The sequence below is a fragment of the Triticum dicoccoides genome, chromosome 4A (assembly GCF_002162155.2).
Source record: "Triticum dicoccoides isolate Atlit2015 ecotype Zavitan chromosome 4A, WEW_v2.0, whole genome shotgun sequence".
NCBI classification, from domain to species: Eukaryota; Viridiplantae; Streptophyta; class Magnoliopsida; order Poales; family Poaceae; genus Triticum; species Triticum dicoccoides.
Window position 1 is genome coordinate 443482888 of NC_041386.1, and position 18983 is coordinate 443501870.

An 18983-nucleotide genomic window follows, 5' to 3' on the forward strand; every position below is an offset into this window, starting at 1 on the left:
TTTGTCAGTATCTTCAGGCTCCCAGAGATACTCATTGGGCTGCTGTTAAACGCATTCTTCGTTATGTTTAGTTCACCCTGACATTTGGTATGCATATTCGGCCGACTTCCTCTCGGGTCCTTTCGGCCTTCTCTGATGCAGATTGGGCTGGTAGCCCAGATGACAGGCGATCCACGGGGGGTTATGCAGTATTCTTTGGCTCTAATTTGATCGCCTGGAGTGCTCGGAAACAGGCTACTGTGTCACGTAGCAGTACTGAAGCTGAGTACAAGGCTGTGGCTAATGCTACTGCAGAGATTATTTGGGTGCAGTCTTTGCTTCAGGAGTTGGGTTTGTCTCAACCACAGCCTCCTATTCTTTGGTGTGATAACATCGGTGCTACATACCTTTCTGCAAATCCAGTATTTCATGCCCGAATGAAACACATTGAAGTTGACTATCACTTTGTACGGGAACATGTATCACAGAAGCAACTCCAGATCAAGTTTATCTCATCTAAGGATCAACTTGCAGACATCTTCACTAAGCCTTTACCGCTGCCACAGTTTGAGGCTTGTAGGCGCAATCTTACCCTTCTCAGTTCTTTAGAAAGTGGCTAAGATTGAGGGAGGGTGTTAGACTATGTATAGCTTCTGTACCTATGTACGTATATGGTACATATTGTAACACAACCATTATATATAATGAGATAAGCCACCCCTAGAGGGTTGTGCTGGTTCCCCAAAACTTATTGTCTTACACCAAATATCCTTGATCTCACCATCCAGATTGATCAAAGGCAGGAGGGCCTCTAATTGTGTGAGTTCAGAGAAGGCCTCCTACGATAGAGGCAAATGGAAATGATCCAAGATATCGGGCTGCTCCATAAAGTCCTTGACTGTGATTGCATCATCCACCACAAATGAATGTAGCCTCAGGAAACAGTCCTACAAGAGAACAACATGATTTCCCAGCTACCAACGGTCAAGACAAAAAAGCACCGTGTCACCAGCAAGAACTTGTGGAACAGCAAGCTTGCAGAACTTGGGATATAAGCGCATGATATCATGCCACCAAAATGAACCACAGCTCTGTGTGCTTTGGGGTGGTGATGCTGCGTAATAAGTGTCCCAAATTAAAGATACCCAAGGCACGTCCACTTTATTGAAGAACTTGAATAGATGCTTTAGTAGTAGAGCCTCATTTTGGATGGCCAAGTTAAGAACACCCAAACCCCCAAAATTCTTACGGCGACAGACTAAATCCCAAGCAGCCAGTGATTGACGTGGATTATCCGTGTTGCCTCTCCACAAACATTGTCTCATGATTCGTTCTAACTGTTGTAAAATGCCCTTTGGGAGAGATAATGTGCACAAAAAATATATTGGCATCAAGCACAAAACCGACTGAAGAAGCTGCAGTCGGCTCCCTTGGTTAGTAAGCATGATGAGGCAGATAAACGGCGCTAAACTCGATTGACAAGAGGCAGCAGATCATAGATTGTAGGCCTAGAAGTTCCCATTGGCAAACCTAGGTACGTGAAAGGCATCGCCCAAACATCACATCCAAGCAGAGAGGCCACTCTAGCACCTTCCTCATCAGACATGTTTATAGGAATGAGAGAGGACTTACTAAAGTTAACCCGCAAACTAGTGGACTCAGCAAAAGTGACCAGCATTTCCTTGAAGGCAATGAGTTGCTCATCGATCGCAGGAAGAACAATTAAAGTGTCGTCAGCATATTGTACTATCGGATAATCATTGGAGTTGGTTGGGATCGGCAGAGATAGAATATTCCTGGAGCACATCTCATTGACAACAGATTGCAATAAATCCATGGCAATCACAAAAAGCAACGGTGAGAGAGGATCCCCCTAATGCACGCCCGTTCTGCAGACAAAGTGTTTACCTGGCACACCGTTGAGAAGCACAGAAGAAGATCCATTAGACAAGATAGAATTGATCCAACCAGTCCACCGGGAGTCAAAACCCTTGCATTGCAAAATTCTGAGGATTAGGTCATGTTCAATTGTGTCGAAGGCTTTAGTGAAATCCAGCTTTAAGAGGACAATGGGGCGCTTCGGGGCCTTGCATTGGTGTATATACTCAAAACACCATGCTAGGCAATCTTGGATCGAACGAGACTGAAGAAAACCATACTGATTGCGGTGGATGCACCTTAGGATCACGTTCTAGAGACGATTAGCGAGTAGCTTAGTTAAAAATTTCAAGCACGTGTTGGTCAGTGAGATTGGACAAAAATCTCCAACAACTTCAGGGCTCAGCTTTTTCGGTATAAGGGTAATTAAGGAAGTATTAAGACATTCCAGGCTACACCTTCCCTCATAAAACTCCTTCACCAGTTGCATGAAATCCTCTTTTAGGATTGGCCAGCACCTCTTTAAGAACAGAACAGAGAAACCATCGGGACCAGGGGCCCGGTCCTGCGGCATGTGCTTAATGACAGCATCAACCTCAGAATTAGTAAAAGGCTGGGACAGATCCTCAAGGCCATCAACTCTCGGAATTAATGTGTCCAAGTCAAAACCCATGCGAATTCCTTTTGCATTGCCCATTCGTTGATTAAAATTAGACCAAAACATGCTCGCAAGTTGTTGGTGATCCGAGACAACTTCACCATCAGCATTCTTAATTGAGGAAATTGTGTTTCTCCTATACCTCTCCGTGGCCATGGCATGGAAAAACTTCGAACTTTCCTCACCAACTTTAATGTTGCGCATAGTACAACGCTGCTTCCAATATACAAACTGCCAGCGCAAAATATCCTCCAGATGTAATTTCACAATTCGCCTGAAATTAAACTCCGGCCTAGACAAAGGTCTAATCTCTTCCAGACCATCGAAGAAGAGAATTACTTTGTTGCAATCAGAAATGAGTGCTTTATAATTGTGGACAAATTCATGTGCCATTTCTTGAGTGCATACCGTAGCGCCTTGAATTTAGAGGAAATGGTTAGGGCAGCCGAGGGTCTGTCCACAGATTTGTTCCAAACCTGGGCCACGCAGTCATAAAAGCCAGGCAAGTCAATCCAATAGTTTTCAAAACGGAAGATTTTAGCCTTTGGGATAGCAGTAGCAATGGAGACCAAACACGGAACATGATCGGAAGTCGTGCGTGCAAGGGGCAAGACCAGCATGTTTGGATGGTCCGCGGTCCATGCAACTGAAGTATAGAACCAATCGATCTGTTCAAGTAGAGGTTCAGTTTGCATATTCGACCAAGTGAATTGTCGTCCTTTAATTGGTAGCTCAACGAGGCCCAGATGGCCAATCACTTCATTAAACAGAAAGATATCGTTAACATTACCCCCGGGCAGGTTTTGATTTTCCAACGACCGCATAAAATTGAAGTCCCCTAAAAGTAGCCAATTATCATCAGAGTTGGTATTTAGGTTATATAACCATTGAACAAAATCATCCCTGGTCGGACCCTGGCATGGACCATATACTGACACTAGGTTCCAAACTTCAGAAGTATGTTTAGAGTGGAATTCCATAATAATACCATAATGTCTTGCCTCAATTAATTTTCCTTCAAAGAAAGAAGAATTCCAAATGATGATCATACCAGCCGAGGCCCCTACCGAAGGCACATAGGAGAAATTATCAAAGCGCCGAGGATAGACTTTCCTAATAAACCTATGATCAATATGCATGCACTTTGTTTCTTGCAAACAAACGACCGAACAACCACTTTCATCAATCTTTTGCTTTACCGCTAACTGTCGTGCTTCAGAATTAAGGCCACGCACGTTCCAACATAATACCTTCCAGTCTCTAAACCCGGACTGATTCATTACAAACCATAATATGAAGCAACAAAAGTAGATCATGTAATGACCTACACTGACAAACTAAACAGTTTGGATAGAACCCCAACAGAAAACATAAGAGCAGATAAATGGCGTTTAAATTGGTACGCCATGGACCATAAAGCCGTCCGGTGCAACTAATCATCGGAACCCTTGCTGCTGGTGGAGGTAGAAGGATCAACCTCAAGCTTTTCCTTGGAGATCAACTCAGGAGCAATGCACAAACGTGCCCCAATACGCTGAAGATCAGAAACAGGCGTTGGCGGAGGCACTGACTGATTCTCCTCTGGCTGAGATGATCTAGTTCGACGCCTCTTGAAAGAACTCTGGGTTTTGGCCTACTGGGAAGCTCTGCTTGGAGATCTATGATAGCCATCGCGTAGCGCACTTAAACGTGCGCTGCGGCACACCTTTGTATCAACCAAAACCTTAAGAGCTCTAGGTTTTTGGCCACGCTTGGTAGTAACCTCAGGTATAGCTGAGAACTCAAATGACTCACTGACAGGTTCAGAGATATCATCAAAGCAGAGTGCCCTTGCAACTGGCCTCTTAACTGGAGAAACCTGGTGTGGAATGCAGGATGAGGGCTCTGTCATAGGCTACAAAGAGGGACTAACATCTGCCCCTCAAAACAAATATCCCAAAAGCTCTTAGACAGCAGCAGATTACCAAAATCAATCATGAACACACACTTTGGGATGTCAGCAGAGAAAATAGTCGGCATTAGCTTCTGGAATGCTCTCTCCCATTGCATCACAGGTGGCAAGACAGGGCCAAGAACAGTGAGAACTCTGCCAACATGAAGAGGTGGCTGTAGCTGGACTGCTGGTTGCTGCAAGATCGCTAAGTCGTCAACTGGCTGAGCATTAACAGAGTCATCTGAAACCTGTAGGATGATAGATTCCTGGGATTGGTTCACATCAACCTGGTTTTCCTCCACAACCTCCTGCTGAATATTCAGATCATCATGAGGAGCCTCTTGGAAATTTGGACCATTCTCCCGCGCTGGAGGTGGCAGCTCATCCCAACCAATTTCAGGAAACTCAGGCATAACCCAATTTTGGTTATTAAACTGCAGATGTCTAGGGAGTGGGTGAGGATTTGTGACGCCCCGAGACCGATGTGCCAGGTGTCCTTCAGTTATTCGCCGGCGTTGCCATGTCATTTGCTTGCGTGTTGCATCTTCTCATGTCATCATGTGCATTGCATCTTCATGTTTTCAAAACCTGTATCCGTCCGGGTTCCCCTAGTGCCATCCGTTGTCCGTTCTAAGCCCAGACACACTTGCACACGCCCGCGGCATGTCCGAAATAGTATTTTATAAGTGTCCGAAGAATGTTCTCGGAATGGGATGAGAGTTGACGTGTGGTCTTGTTATAGTGTAGGTAGACCGCCTGTCAAGTTTCATCGCAATCGGAGTTCGTTTGACGCCCCAACGATTAACTATAGCGGCAGTATAGCCGGTCTAACGTCGGACGTTTTCGGTCTCCGGAAACAGTCGCCGGGCCTCCCTCTCTTCTTTTCTCTCAGCTCGAGACCATTTACACAGTCCACTACCTACCGCGAGGCCCAACCTAACCTCTCTCGTCAGTTCGCGGCCCTCCTCGCGCGCGTCCGAAAGTTGTCCCGGACCCGACCTGGACAGTCGTCACCGTTGGATCCGGATCATGCCCAAACATCTACAAAACGTCTCCGTTTTCTTATTTGATCTCCCTAGCCTGTTTATCCGAGACCGTTCGATTATGATCGGAGGACCCGAGTAGCCCCTAAACTAACCTACCTGCTATATAACCAGACCAAACCCTAAAATCTAGGGGAACTGTCCCATCATTTCCTCCTCGCCGCCGCCACAATCAAATCCTCGGAATCCCCTCATTCCCCCTGACCCGATCCCACCAACCAGACTCCACCCGAGGCCTCCCCTCGATCCAACTCGTCTTCGCTCTCCTCGTCGACCAGGGAGACGAGCTCCTCCCGAGACCAGCAGATGAGCCCCCGTCGCGACCCTCTCCTTCTGCTCCCTCTTCCCGTGCTCCTCCCGTTTCTCCCCCTCTCATCTCTCTCTGTTCTCATGTTTCTCTGTCGACAGGAGCATCCGCGCCATGGCCTCGCTGAGCTTTGTCCGCACCAGCGCCTCGACGAGATCCTCGCCTGCCCCGCGCCATGGACCCGCGCCCAGCCTTCCTTCCCCGTGTCGTTCCTCGCGCGCCGGACCTCCCCAACTTCGCTGGAGCACCGTGGTGTCCGCTTGATCCTCTGCTTCATCGCCTCCATGGGTCACGAGAGCCTCGACCCCCCTGCAATGTCGCTTCACCAGGACATATCGACCGCCCGGATCCGTGTCTCCGCCATCTTGCCCGTTCCAGCCGGATCCCGCCAGCTGGGCCCTATCCCCGGCCACCGGTGCCCTCGCCGGAGACCACCGGCAAGCCGCCGCGCCAAGTCCGCCTGCAAGCCGCTCTAGCGCCGCTGCCTCCTCTGCTTCAGGCCACCGCGTCAGTCACCGGATCTGAACCCAGACGCCTCCCCCACCCGCTCCCGCGTCCGGTCGTCGTCGATCCTCGCCTTCATCGCCTCGCTAAGTCCCTGCAATCGCGCCGGAATTCACCTGTTGCTGTCGCTGTTTCTTCAGAGCGAGCAGTTTGCCCGCTCGCCTGCGCCTCGCATTGACCGGGCACGATGCCACAGCGACCGCGTGTGGGCCTCCTCTTACCTCGCCCCGTCCCAGAGCTTCCTCCAGCAAGTCCGGCCCAGCACCAAGGCGCAGGCCCAGCTCCCTTCGCCCGCGAGGCCCAGCTCCGCGCGCCCCTGCTAGGCCCAATGTGAGCTTTCCCCTCCAGATCCCCTGTTCTTGTTGGGCCAGCTAGATTCGGCCCGAGTGCCTATTTTTTTCGCGGCCGAATTTACTATTTATCCAAAGACTGCAGTTTTATAGAAAAACCCTCCATGTTCATGCATATAATAACTTAATAACTGTGCATCATATTAAAATGATTTATATATGAAACTTTCTCAGAATTTTGTCTAGTTTAATAATATGGTACTTTCACCCATGTTTAAAATGTTTAAATTGTTGTTTGTTTAAATTTGCTCCTATGCCATGCTAAAATGATTTAATTCATAACTAAATAACCGTAGCTCCAAATTTAATAATCTTTATATGTAAATGGGGTAGAAAAATGCCTAGTTTAACATGGTGGCTTTACTTTGCATGTTTAACAACTCTAAAATTGTGTTTAGGGCAGAACAGTACCAAACCTAATATATGCATATGAGGAGTTTCCAGAATTGTTGTTCGTTGTTTCCGGCCTCATTTAAACTTGACTAGATAGGTAGTTTTCATTTGCTTCACCCTCTTGCCATGCTAACAACATTTAATCTTGATGGGTACATAAACGAGAGAGAACTAAATAAGTCATGTGGTGTTCCGTCAATATGCAACTCGTTGCATATTGAGATCCACTTAATTTGTAGTATTGTTTGTGCACTTTGCCATGCCATGTATCTTTAAACCGGACATGCATCATACTTGGTTGTGCATCATGCCATGATTATGTGATGGTTGTTTACTATGCTGTGTGCTTCTTTCTGGTGTTTGCTTCTTCGGGTTGGATTCGATAATGTCGCGTTTGTGAGGACCCGTTCGTCTACATCCGTTTGTCTCTTCATGGACTCGTTCTTCTTCCTTGCGGGATTTCAGGCAAGATGACCATACCCTCGAAATCACTTCTATCTTTGCTTGCTAGTTGCTCGCTCTTTTGCTATGCCTATGCTGCGATACCTACCACTTGCTTATCATGCCTCCCATATTGTTGAACCAAGCCTCTAACCCACCTTGTCCTAGCAAACCGTTGTTTGGCTATGTTACCGCTTTGCTCAGCCCCTCTTATAGCGTTGTTAGTTGCAGGTGAAGATTGAAGTTTGTTCCTTGTTGGAACATCGAGATGTTGTTCCTTGTTGGAACATGTTTACTTGTTGGGATATCACAATATATCTTATTTAATTAATGCATCTATATACTTGGTAAAGGGTGGAAGGCTCGGCCTTATGCCTGGTGTTTTGTTCCACTCTTGCCGCCCTAGTTTCCGTCATATCGGTGTTATGTTCCCGGATTTTTGCGTTCCTTACGCGGTTGGGCTATAATGGGAACCCCTTGACAGTTCGCCTTGATTAAAACTCCTCCAGCAATGCCCAACATTGGTTTTACCATTTGCCACCTAGCCTTTTTCTTTCCCTTGGGTCGGCCATCCCGAGGGTCATCTTATTTAAACCCCCCCGGGCCAGTGCTCCTCTGAGTGTTGGTCCAAACTAGAGTCCTGTGCAGCGCCCCCTCAGGGAAACTCGAGGTTTGGTTTTAGTTGTATGGAGCGCTCATCTGAGTGTGCCCTGAGAATGAGATATGTGCAGCTCCTATCAGGATTTGTCGGCACATTCGGGTGGTGTTGCTGGATTTGTTTTAACTTGTCGGAGTTGTCTTGTAGAACCGAGATACCGAGTCTGGTCGGAATGTCTCGGGAGGAGGTCTATTCCTTCGTTGACCGTGAGAGCTTGTCATGGGCTAAGTTGGGACTCCCCTGCAGGGATTTGAACTTTCGAAAGCCGTGCCCGCGGTTATGGGCAGATGGGAATTTGTTAATGTCTGGTTGTAGAAAACCTGAAGTTGACCTTAATTAAAATACACCAACCGCGTGTGTAACCGTGTTGGTCTCTTTCCGGTGGAGTCTGGGAAGTGAACATGGTTGTTGGGGTTATGCTTGACGTAGGTTGTTATAGGATCACCTCTTGATCATAGTTTCACGATCGTGCTTTGCCTTCTCTTCTCGCTCTCATTTGCGTATGTTTAGCCACCATATATGCTAGACGCTTGATGTAGCTCCACCTCATACCTTTTACCTTACCCATAAGCTTAAATAGTCTTGATCGCGAGGGTGCGAGATTGATGAGTCCCCATGACTCACAGATACTTCCAAAACCAGTTTGTAGGTGCCGATGTTACTGAGCAGGTGATGCAACCAAGCTCAGGAGGAGCTCGATGAAGATCTTGTCCTTTGTGTTGTTTCGTTCTAGTTGATCAGTAGTGGAGCCTAGTTGGGGTCGATCGGGGACCTTGTCGCTTTTGGGGTTCTTCTTTTATTTTGGTTTCGTAGTCGGACCATGAGTGTATTGGATTATGTAATGCTTTATTCATGTATTTGTGTGAACTGGCGATTGTAAGCCAACTATGTATCTCTTTCCCTTATGTATTACATGGGTTGTGTGAAGATTACCTCACTTGCGACATTGCTTTCAATGCGGTTATGCCTCTAAGTCGTGCTTTGACACGTGGGAGATATAGCCGCATCGAGGGCGTTACAGGATTGCCGTCGAAGGGCATCGGATCCTCATCAGGTGGCAGTATATCAGCAAAATCCGCAGAGAAAATGTAGATGGGAGCAGACCAAGAAATGCGTGAACCTCCAAAGTCCGCAAACTCCCGATAAACCACTTCGCGCGGCACAAGAGTGGTTGCCGGAAAAGAAACATACGCCAATGTACGCACGAGCAGTGGATCATCCTGGTGCCAGTGGTGGAAGCAGCCAAAGGTACTGATTGCATCTGCAATATACTGCGTATGCCTATAGTCCAGGGGTATTCCAACTATCATAACCCAACCCCTGTGAAAACCCTGAATAGCTCTGAAATTGATACCCTCATCATGTGGCACAAATCTAACAAAGTGATCAATGTCCAGCTGAAACGGAGGATGATCTACCAGCGCCTGCCTAGCAACCGGACTACGAAAGCGAAAAAGTCCAACTCCTTGGATCCAAGGCTGGGCATCAAGAACAGCGCGGCCAAGATTGTTGACAATGAAATCACTGACCATATTTCTGAAGATTGCAACTTCTTCAGGCAGGGGTGCGGGCTTGACGATGGCAATGGCGTACTCCTCATGCTGATGGTCAGGAGCCACTTCAGGAGAGTAGAAGGTTGGCGGAAGCCGCCGTGGTCCACCGTCGATGATCTCGAAGCCCGGCGGGACGAAAGGCGCAGGGTCAAGGGCGAAGGTAGCCATTGCTGGATGCAGAGGAGAAGCTGATGGCAGCGTAGGAGCCGCGGTGGATAATGGCGCGGCTAGGCTGGGCGATGGTGGCGAGGTGGGTGGAGCTGGTGTGATGGGAGGTAGCTCGGCAGGCAATGGCGGAAGAGATGGTGTTGCAGGTGTGATGGGACTGGGCAAAGACCCAACTTGGCTAGCTGCGTGGCAAACCGAGGCGTTGGGCGAGAAAATCTCAACTGACCGGCCCGGGGAAGTAGGATTGACCCACAGGACCCACTTGTAGGTCGGTGAATGCGCAGCGTCGGAGCATCCTTTGGCTCGGTGGCCCAGCCGAAAGCATCTACGGCAGCGAATTGGACTGGTGCACGAATTGGAGTAATGCAGCATAGATAAATAATTCTCGTATTTCCAAACCTTGAAAACAATATCATCAATGAGATCATTAAGTTGAGCAGCATCGTCTAAAAGATCCTGTGGTTGGTCATCCATAATAGCTTGAGCAGATATTCCAACTGTGGCAACAAAAAAATCCAAAATATCCTGAGATGGCTGGGCCGTAATAGATTGGGCCATGACAGCCCCGCCCAGAGCTGTAGAGCCATTGTGGGCTATGAAACCATGTTGGGCTGGGGACCCATGCTGGGCCATGCAACCATGTTGGGCTGAATCCGATGCAACCAGATCACGTATTATTGTGTCTTGTGGAACATGCTCATTTTGAATTAACTGAGCGGGTGCAGATCCAGATATGACGGTGATGTTCCTGACAGGGACGTTGATCGCCCCGAAAGAGATGGACGGCGTCGCCACCGTCCACTAGAGGTTGGTCACCGGTGGTGGGGGCAAGATCACTTTCTCTTGGGGATTCACGACGTAGCCGGCCTCAGAGATCACATCCACCATAGACTGTGAGGCAGGGTACCTATAACCCTTGCAAGCAGGATATTGCTGGAACGTGGCTAAAGAAAGATGCTTCCTGATTGACGAATGTGATCTTAAAGAAGATTTAGCCGGTGGTTTATGCATAGCTAGCAACCCCAAAGTGGCACACTTCTTAGAGGGACTCACAAGAATCCACTCAGCGTCACACTCCTTTTTCCAGATCTTAAATTCACGAGTCCAATTAGGGCCACCATTCCCCCAAAGATGAAAATAGCATTTGAATTGTGGACATGCAAACGATCTCGACTGGAGAATGCATAGGCCAACTTTCTTGCATGAGACAAAAAAGGAGAATACCTTGTCTCGGATGAGTTGTACCGAAAATTCAATTGCCGAACCCCCAAGCGCTGATTCCAAAGCAACCGCCATAGAATCATCATTAAGATGGAATATATGTCTGCTGAAAGACACGACCATAATGAAATGGCCAGTGTCATCCATGGAATGAATAGATCTCCCACAATGCTTGAAAACCTTGTCCTCAAAGATGGCGCCCACCGAGAAATCTAGATCCAACGTCGATCCACCAAAAGGACCCATATGAAATGGGTATAGACATGTAGATCAGATGCCGCCGGAGTAGATGGGTGGATCAGAAACAAAAATCACTGGCTAGAAGAGGAGATCGCCGGAAAACCTAGGCCGGAGGTGGGAGAGGTGGGTGGGTGGGTGGAGAGCCATCTTTGTCTTATCATGCTCAAACATTTCAAAGCTCATTTTTTTTACCAGAATTGTTGTCATATTTCTTTGCATGATCATGTATTTGACATCGTATTTGTGGCAAAGCCACCGTTCATAATTCTTTCATACATGTCGCGCTTGAGTCATTGCACATCCCGGTACACCGCCGGAGGCATTCATAAAGAGTCATATTTTGTTCTAAGTATCGAGTTGTAATTCTTGAGTTGTAAGTAAATAAAAGTGTGATGACCTTCATTATTAGAGCATTTCCCCATGTGAGGAAAAATAAAAGGGAGGCCAAAGAAGCCAAACAAAAAAGAGAGAAAAAGAGAGAAGGGGAAATGTTACTATGCTTTTCCACACTTGTGCTTCAAAGTAGCACCATGATCTTCATGATAGAGAGTCTCCTATGTTGTCACTTTCATATACTAGTGGGAATTTTTCATTATAGAACTTGGCTTGGATGTTCCAACGATGGGCTTCCTCAAATTGCCCAAGGTCTTCATGAGCAAGCAAGTTGGATGCACACCCACTTAGTTTTCTTTTGAGCGTTCATAAACTTATAGCTCTAGTTCATCCATTGCATGGCAATCCCTACTCACTCACATTGATATCTATTGATGGGCATCTCCATAGCCCGTTGATACGCCTAGTTGATGTGAGACTATCTCCTTCTTTTTGTCTTCTCCGCAACCGCCATATTCTATTCCACCTATAGTGTTATGTTCATGGCACATGCTCATGTATTGCGTGAAAGTTGAAAAGGTTTGAGAACACCAAAAGTATGAAACAATTGCTTGGCTTGTCATTGGGGTTGTGCATGATTTGAATATTTTGTGTGATGAATATGGAGCATAGCCAGACTATATGATTTTGTAGGGATAAGCTTTCTTTGGCCATGTTATTTTGAGAAGACATAATTGCCTTGTTATTATGCTTGAAGTATTATTGTTTTATGTCAATATTAAACTATTGTTTTGAATCTTATGGATCTGAACATTCATGCCACAATAAAGAAAAATTACATGGATAAATATGTTAGGTAGCATTCCACATCAAAAATTTTGTTTTTATCATTTACCTACTCGAGGACGAGCAGGAATTAAGCTTGGGGATGCTTGATAAGTCTCCAACGTATCTATAATTTTTGATTGTTCCATGCTATTATATTATCTGTTTTGGATGTTTTATATGCATTAATATGCTATTTTATATTATTTTTGGGACTACCTATTAACCTAGAGCCCAGTGCCAGTTTCTATTTTTTCCTTGTTTTTGAGCTTCGCAGAAAAGGAATACCAAACGGAATAAAACCTTCGCGATAATTTTTCTTGGACCACAAGACACCCAGCAGACTTGGAGTGCTAGTCAGAAGAGCCATGAGGCGGCCACAAGGGTGGAGGGTGCACCCAGGGGGTAGGGGCGCCCCCTACCTTGTGGGCCCCTCGGTGACCCCCTGACCTAGATCTTCCTCCTATATATTCACATATATTCCCAAACCACCAGAAGCATCCACGAAAACACTTTTGCACCATGGCAACCTTCTGTTCCCATGAGATCCCATCTTGGGGCCTTTTTCCGGCATCCTGCCGAAGGGTGATTCAATCACGGAGGGCTTGTACATCAACTCTATTGCCCTTCTGATGAAGCGTGAGTAGTTTACCTCAGACCTACAGGTCCATAACTAGTTGCTAGATGGCTTCTTCTCTCTCTTTGATTCTCAACACCATGTTCTCCTCGATGTTCTTGGAGATCTATCCCATGTAATCTTCCTTTGTGGTGTGTTTGTCGAGATCCGATGAATTGTGGATTTATGACCAGCTTATCTATGACTATTATTTGAATCTTCTTTGAATTCTTTTATGCATGATTTGATATCTTTGTAATTCTCTTCGAACTATCGGTACGGTTTGGACAACTAGATTGGTTTTTCTTGCAATGGGAGAAGTGCTTAGCTTTGGGTTCAATCTTGCGATGTCCTTTCCATTGACAGTAGGGGCAGCAAGGCACGTATTGTATTGTTGCCATCTAGGATAAAAAGATGGGGTTTACATCATATTGCTTGAGTTTATTCATCTACATAATGTCATCTTACTTAATGCACACTACTGCAGGATGCTGCTAATGCGACACTACGGTCAGAGACCCTTCGAGAAACTGTGTGAGATGCCATAATCGCAAACGGTGTTGTATGAAAATTGTCAGAAATGTGTAAAACGTTTGCAACGACGGATGCATCAAGCACGGTTCAGGTTTTAGTTGCGTGTGTGATGAAGGGCATATAGTTCAATTCAATGAACTGTTTGCGATGAGGAGGAACAAAAGAAACGGCCAGCCAGATGGAGGTGTGTGCGATACACAGCATATGGTTCACTCGGATGAACTGTTTGCGAATAGGCACCACAAAAAAAATGGTTAGCCAGATCAAAGGTGTGTGCGATATACGGCATGCGGTTCACTCGGATGAACTGTCTGTGTTGACACAAGAGAACAGAAACGGCTCAACTTAACAAGATGTGTGTGATACGCGGCAAACAGGTCTGTAATCAGAAATGTGTCTGAAGACCGATAAGAACACAGACGGTTGTTGCTAATAAGATGTGTGTGTTGTGCGATGGGATTGCATACAAAACAACAACATATATACACACACACTTATAAGGACATGCTTGCATAACCAAATTAAACATCCACTTACATAGGTAGCTACTACAACCATGGCATTTTCACACACCAAAGTAAACTATTACATGCATAATTACATAGGTGGCTATTACACACATGACATTTACACACACACCAATAAAGTAAACTATATATTACATGCATGATTAACTATCATAAACGATCATCTGATCATCATCTACTTGTTGTGACACTTGCTCTTTGAGGGAGTCCTGGATTAGGGGGTCTCCGGACAGCTGGACTATATCCTTTGGCCGGACTGTTGGACTATGAAGATACAAGATTGAAGACTTCCTCCCTTGTCCATATGGGACTCTCCTTAGCGTGGAAGGCAAGCTAGGCAATACGGATATGTAAATCTCCTCCCTTGTAACCGACTCTGTGTAACCCTAGCCCCCTCCGGTGTCTATATAAACCAGAGGGTTTAGTCTGTAGGACAATATACAATCATACCATAGGCTAGCTTCTAGGGTTTAGCCTCTACGATCTCGTGGTACATCAACTCTTGTAATACTCATATCATCAAGAACAATCAAGCAGGACGTAGGGTATTACCTCCATCAAGAGGGCCCGAACCTGGGTAAACATCATGTCCCCTGCCTCCTGTTACCATCCACCTTAGACGCACAGTTCGGGACCCCCTACCCGAGATCTGTCGGTTTTGACACCGACATTGGTGCTTTCATTGAGAGTTCCACTGTGTCGTCACCGTAAGGCTCGATGGCTCTTTCGATCATCGATAGCGATGCGGTCCAGGGTGAGGTGTTCCTCCCCGGACAGATCTTGGTATTCGGTGGCTTCGCACTATGGGCCAATTCGCTTGGCCATCTGGAGCAGATCGAGAGCTACACCCCTGGCCATCAGGTCAGATTCGGAAACTTAAACTACACTGTCGATATCCGCGGAGACTTGATCTTCGACGGATTCGAGCCCGTGTCAAGTGCGCCGCACAATCACAACGAGCATGATGTAACTCTACCGTCGGACAGTGTTCAGGAGATCGCATCTGCAACTACTCCGGTCTTCAATCCGGAGCAAATTGCACCATCCAAGGACAGAGGGATAGACCCCGCCATGGAGGCCGCACTCTCGGCGGCGATGGAGCCGGATACTGACTTCACCCCTTACGAGAGCCGTGTCGCCGAACCGCAGGATTCTTCTCCGGCCACGAGCTCCGAGCTGCCTGCATCCGTGCCTATCGAATCCGACTGGGTGCCGATCATGGAGTTCGCCTCCACGGATATCTTTCAGCATTTGCTTTTCGGCGATGTGCTAAATTCATTAAGGTCTCTCTCCTTGTTAGGAGAACCTTGGCCGAACTATGTCTGGCTAGAATGGGATGCGGACAACGAAGAAATTCGCTGCCCACCCACCACCCACTTAGTAGCCACTGTCGACGATTTAACCGACATGCTCAACTTCGACTTCGAAGACATCGACGGTATGGACGATGATGGAGGAGACGAACAGGAACCACCGCCCACAGGTCACTGGACCGCCACCTCATCATATGATATATACATGGTGGACACCCCCAAAGAAGGCAATGGCGACGAGACAGCGGAGGAAGACCCCTCCAAGAAGCAACCCAAGCGCCGACGTCAGCGGCAACGCTCTAAGTCCCGCCATAGCAAAAGTAGTGATACCGGCACAAGAGACAATAACACTCCGGATAGTGCCGATGACAACAATAATCCCCTCCAGCACGATTTAGAGCAGGAGGGTGAACAAGCTAGCCCTCCAGAGCGGGCAGCGGATGGAGAATCGGAGGAGTGCAATTACATGCCTCTCTCCAAAGACGAGGTGAGCCTCGGCGATGAAGAATTTATCCTGCCTGAGGATCCCGTCGAGCAGGAGTGCTTCAAGCGCCGGCTTATGGCCACAACAAAAAGCTAGAAGAAAAAGCAACAACAGCTTCAAGCTCATCAAGATCTGCTAGCAGACAGATGGACCGAAGTCCTTGCGGCTGAGGAATACGAACTCGAGCGCCCCTCCAAGAATTACCCAAAGCGCAGGTTGCTACCCCACCTCGAGGAGGAAGCATGGAAACCTACATCACCAGTGTACGATGCGGCTGACTAGCCACCTCGTGGCCGAGCCAGAGAGGCATTTCGGCCTGAAGTTCAGCCTGCACCCCGCCGCCACTCAAACAAAAATACCAAGGCCCGGGGTAACACACGGGACCTGAGAGACGTATTGTAAAACAAGGTAAAACATGCAAGATCGATCTACGGATCACGGGGGCACGCACCAATACGTGATGATGGTCGTCACGCCGGATACACTAAAAGCAAATCCGGCCGAGCCGGACATGGCAGACAAGACTCGTATGAACCGCGTCGCGATATAGCCCGGCACAGAGGCGTCACACACCCCTTATGCTTCACTGATGAAGTAATGGATCACGAATTCCCAGAAGGGTTTAAACCCATAAGCATCGAATCATACGATGGTACTACAGCCCCGCGGTAAAGATAGAAGACTTCTTCCTCCACATTCATATGTCCCGCGGGGATGACCTATATGCAATCAAGTATCTCCCGCTCAAACTCTAAGGGCCGGCTCGGCATTGGATCAATAGCTTGCCGGCAAACTCCATAGGAAGTTGGGAGAACCTGGCAGAGGCATTCCCGAACAATTTCCAGGGCACTTACATGCGACCGCTGGACGCTGACGATTTAAGTCATATAACTCAGCAGCCAGGGGAATCGGCCAGGAAATCCTGGACCCGGTTCCTAACCAAGAAGAATCAAATTGTCGACTGTCCAGATGCAGAGGCCTTAGTGGCATTTAAGCATAATATGCGTGACGAATGGCTCGCCCAGCACCTCGGCCAAGAGAAGCCAAAATCCATGGCAGCCCTTATGACACTTATGACCCGCTTTTGTGCGGGCGAAGATAGCCGGTTGGCTTGTAGTACCAATACAGCAAGCAAACCTGGCATATCACAAGCCAGGGATAGCAACGGCAAACCACGACGCAACAAACACAAGCGCCCCAAATATGGTGAAAACGCCAAAAATATGGCAGTTAATGCCGGGTTCAGGGGCTGAAAGTCCGGTCAGCGGAAAGGGCCGCCCAAAAATACAAATCCGGGTCCATCTAGTATAGACCGCATACTCGCTCGCCCATGCCAAATTCATGGCACCCCAGAAACGCCAGCCACCCATACCAACAGAGAATGCTGGGTCTTCAAACAAGCCGGCAAGGCAGGCGCCAAAAACGAAGAGGGGTCTCAAAGCGATGATAGCGACGAAGAGCCCAGATCGCCGAACACAGGAGGGCAAAAGAATCCCCCCCCCCCATATTCAATCGGTGAATGCGGTAAATACCACCCAAATTGCCCACTTGGAACAGAGATGCGCCCTTAGGGATGGCGACTCAACGGAACTCGCCCTCCCACAATATAAGCTAGGGCCGGTCACCTTCAACCGCAGGATCATCCGGTTAACGCCAATCGGGGCAATCCAGCCGCACTAATCCTCGACCCAATTGTACACGGGTTCCACCTTACTCGAGTCCTTATGGACGGAGGTAGCAGTTTAAATCTGCTTTACCAGGACACAGTGCGCAAGATGGGCATCGATCATTCAGCAATCAAGCCCACCAAATCCACTTTTAGAGGCATCATACCAGGTATGGAGGTTAGCTGTACAAGCTCCATTGCCCTCGAGGTAATCTTCGGATCACCAGAAAATCACCGTATCGAAGAGTTAATCTTCGAAATCGCCCCTTTCCGCAGTGACTATCAAGCACTACTCGGGCGAACCGCGTTCACTTGATTCAACGCGGTGCCACATTATGCCTACAGCAAGCTCAAATTGCCCGGTCCACGCGGCGTCATCACGGTTCATGGCAAGGCTGAACATTCCTTCGGCACCAACAAATACATCACTGCCTTAGTAGCGGGAACAACGAGCAGCACCTTGCAGCCGAACCTTGAGTCGACGCCCAGGCTCCCGGACACCGTCAAGGGGCTCCGAACTACTTCGTGGAAGGATACCCCGGCTCGTCCAGAGCTCAACTAAACACTCTGGCGAAGGCCATGACGGACCGAACTCAACGGTTCAACCACCCTTCGGCACGCAAACATTTCTTATATTTCCTTTGCAGGTTCACCTTTGCACCGATCAGGACGGACTCCACAGAGGCAGCTCGAACGCGTGAGGGGATCCTCAGACATTCCCTGCAGCGAACGTCCGACTACAATACAGATCCGCACTCAACCTCTTCCCCCTGGTCACAGCAGGTTCTGCTATCACAACTCCTTTTTTTATCACATTACTTGCACCCATATGCATAGACGTATTATTCAAATACAATATGTGGATTTATATGACGTTTACCTGCTATTTATTTCTTATCGAAATCATTTTGTCAAATAGCATCCGTACATAGCGATATGCCTTAAATATGCCAGGGGCTTCGTTTTCCCCGTAACATGGCAATAAAAGTCCGAGCACCTTCATGGAAGTTCGGCACCCCGAACTTATAGCATTATATGCATCAGCTCTGAATCATGTCTTGGGTCAATAGTTGGGTTTGCCCGGCTCCCATGTTTTGGTACCTTAAGTTCCGCTATATCGGCTAAGGTAGCACTGGGAGAACTACTGCGATTGTGTCCCGGTTCTTCCGGATAAGCACCTCGGTAGAGAAAGCCGAAAACTAACTATCATTATACGGCGAGAGCTGGTCAGCTGCTCGAGTGGTCACAAAATCTTTAAGGATTTCTCCCGCATAATGCCATAACCAATGTAGCGTGCGATGGATCAACTTTTTCTCCGATCGGGCGCTTATAGAGCCCCTAGTACGGTCTTTCGAACAC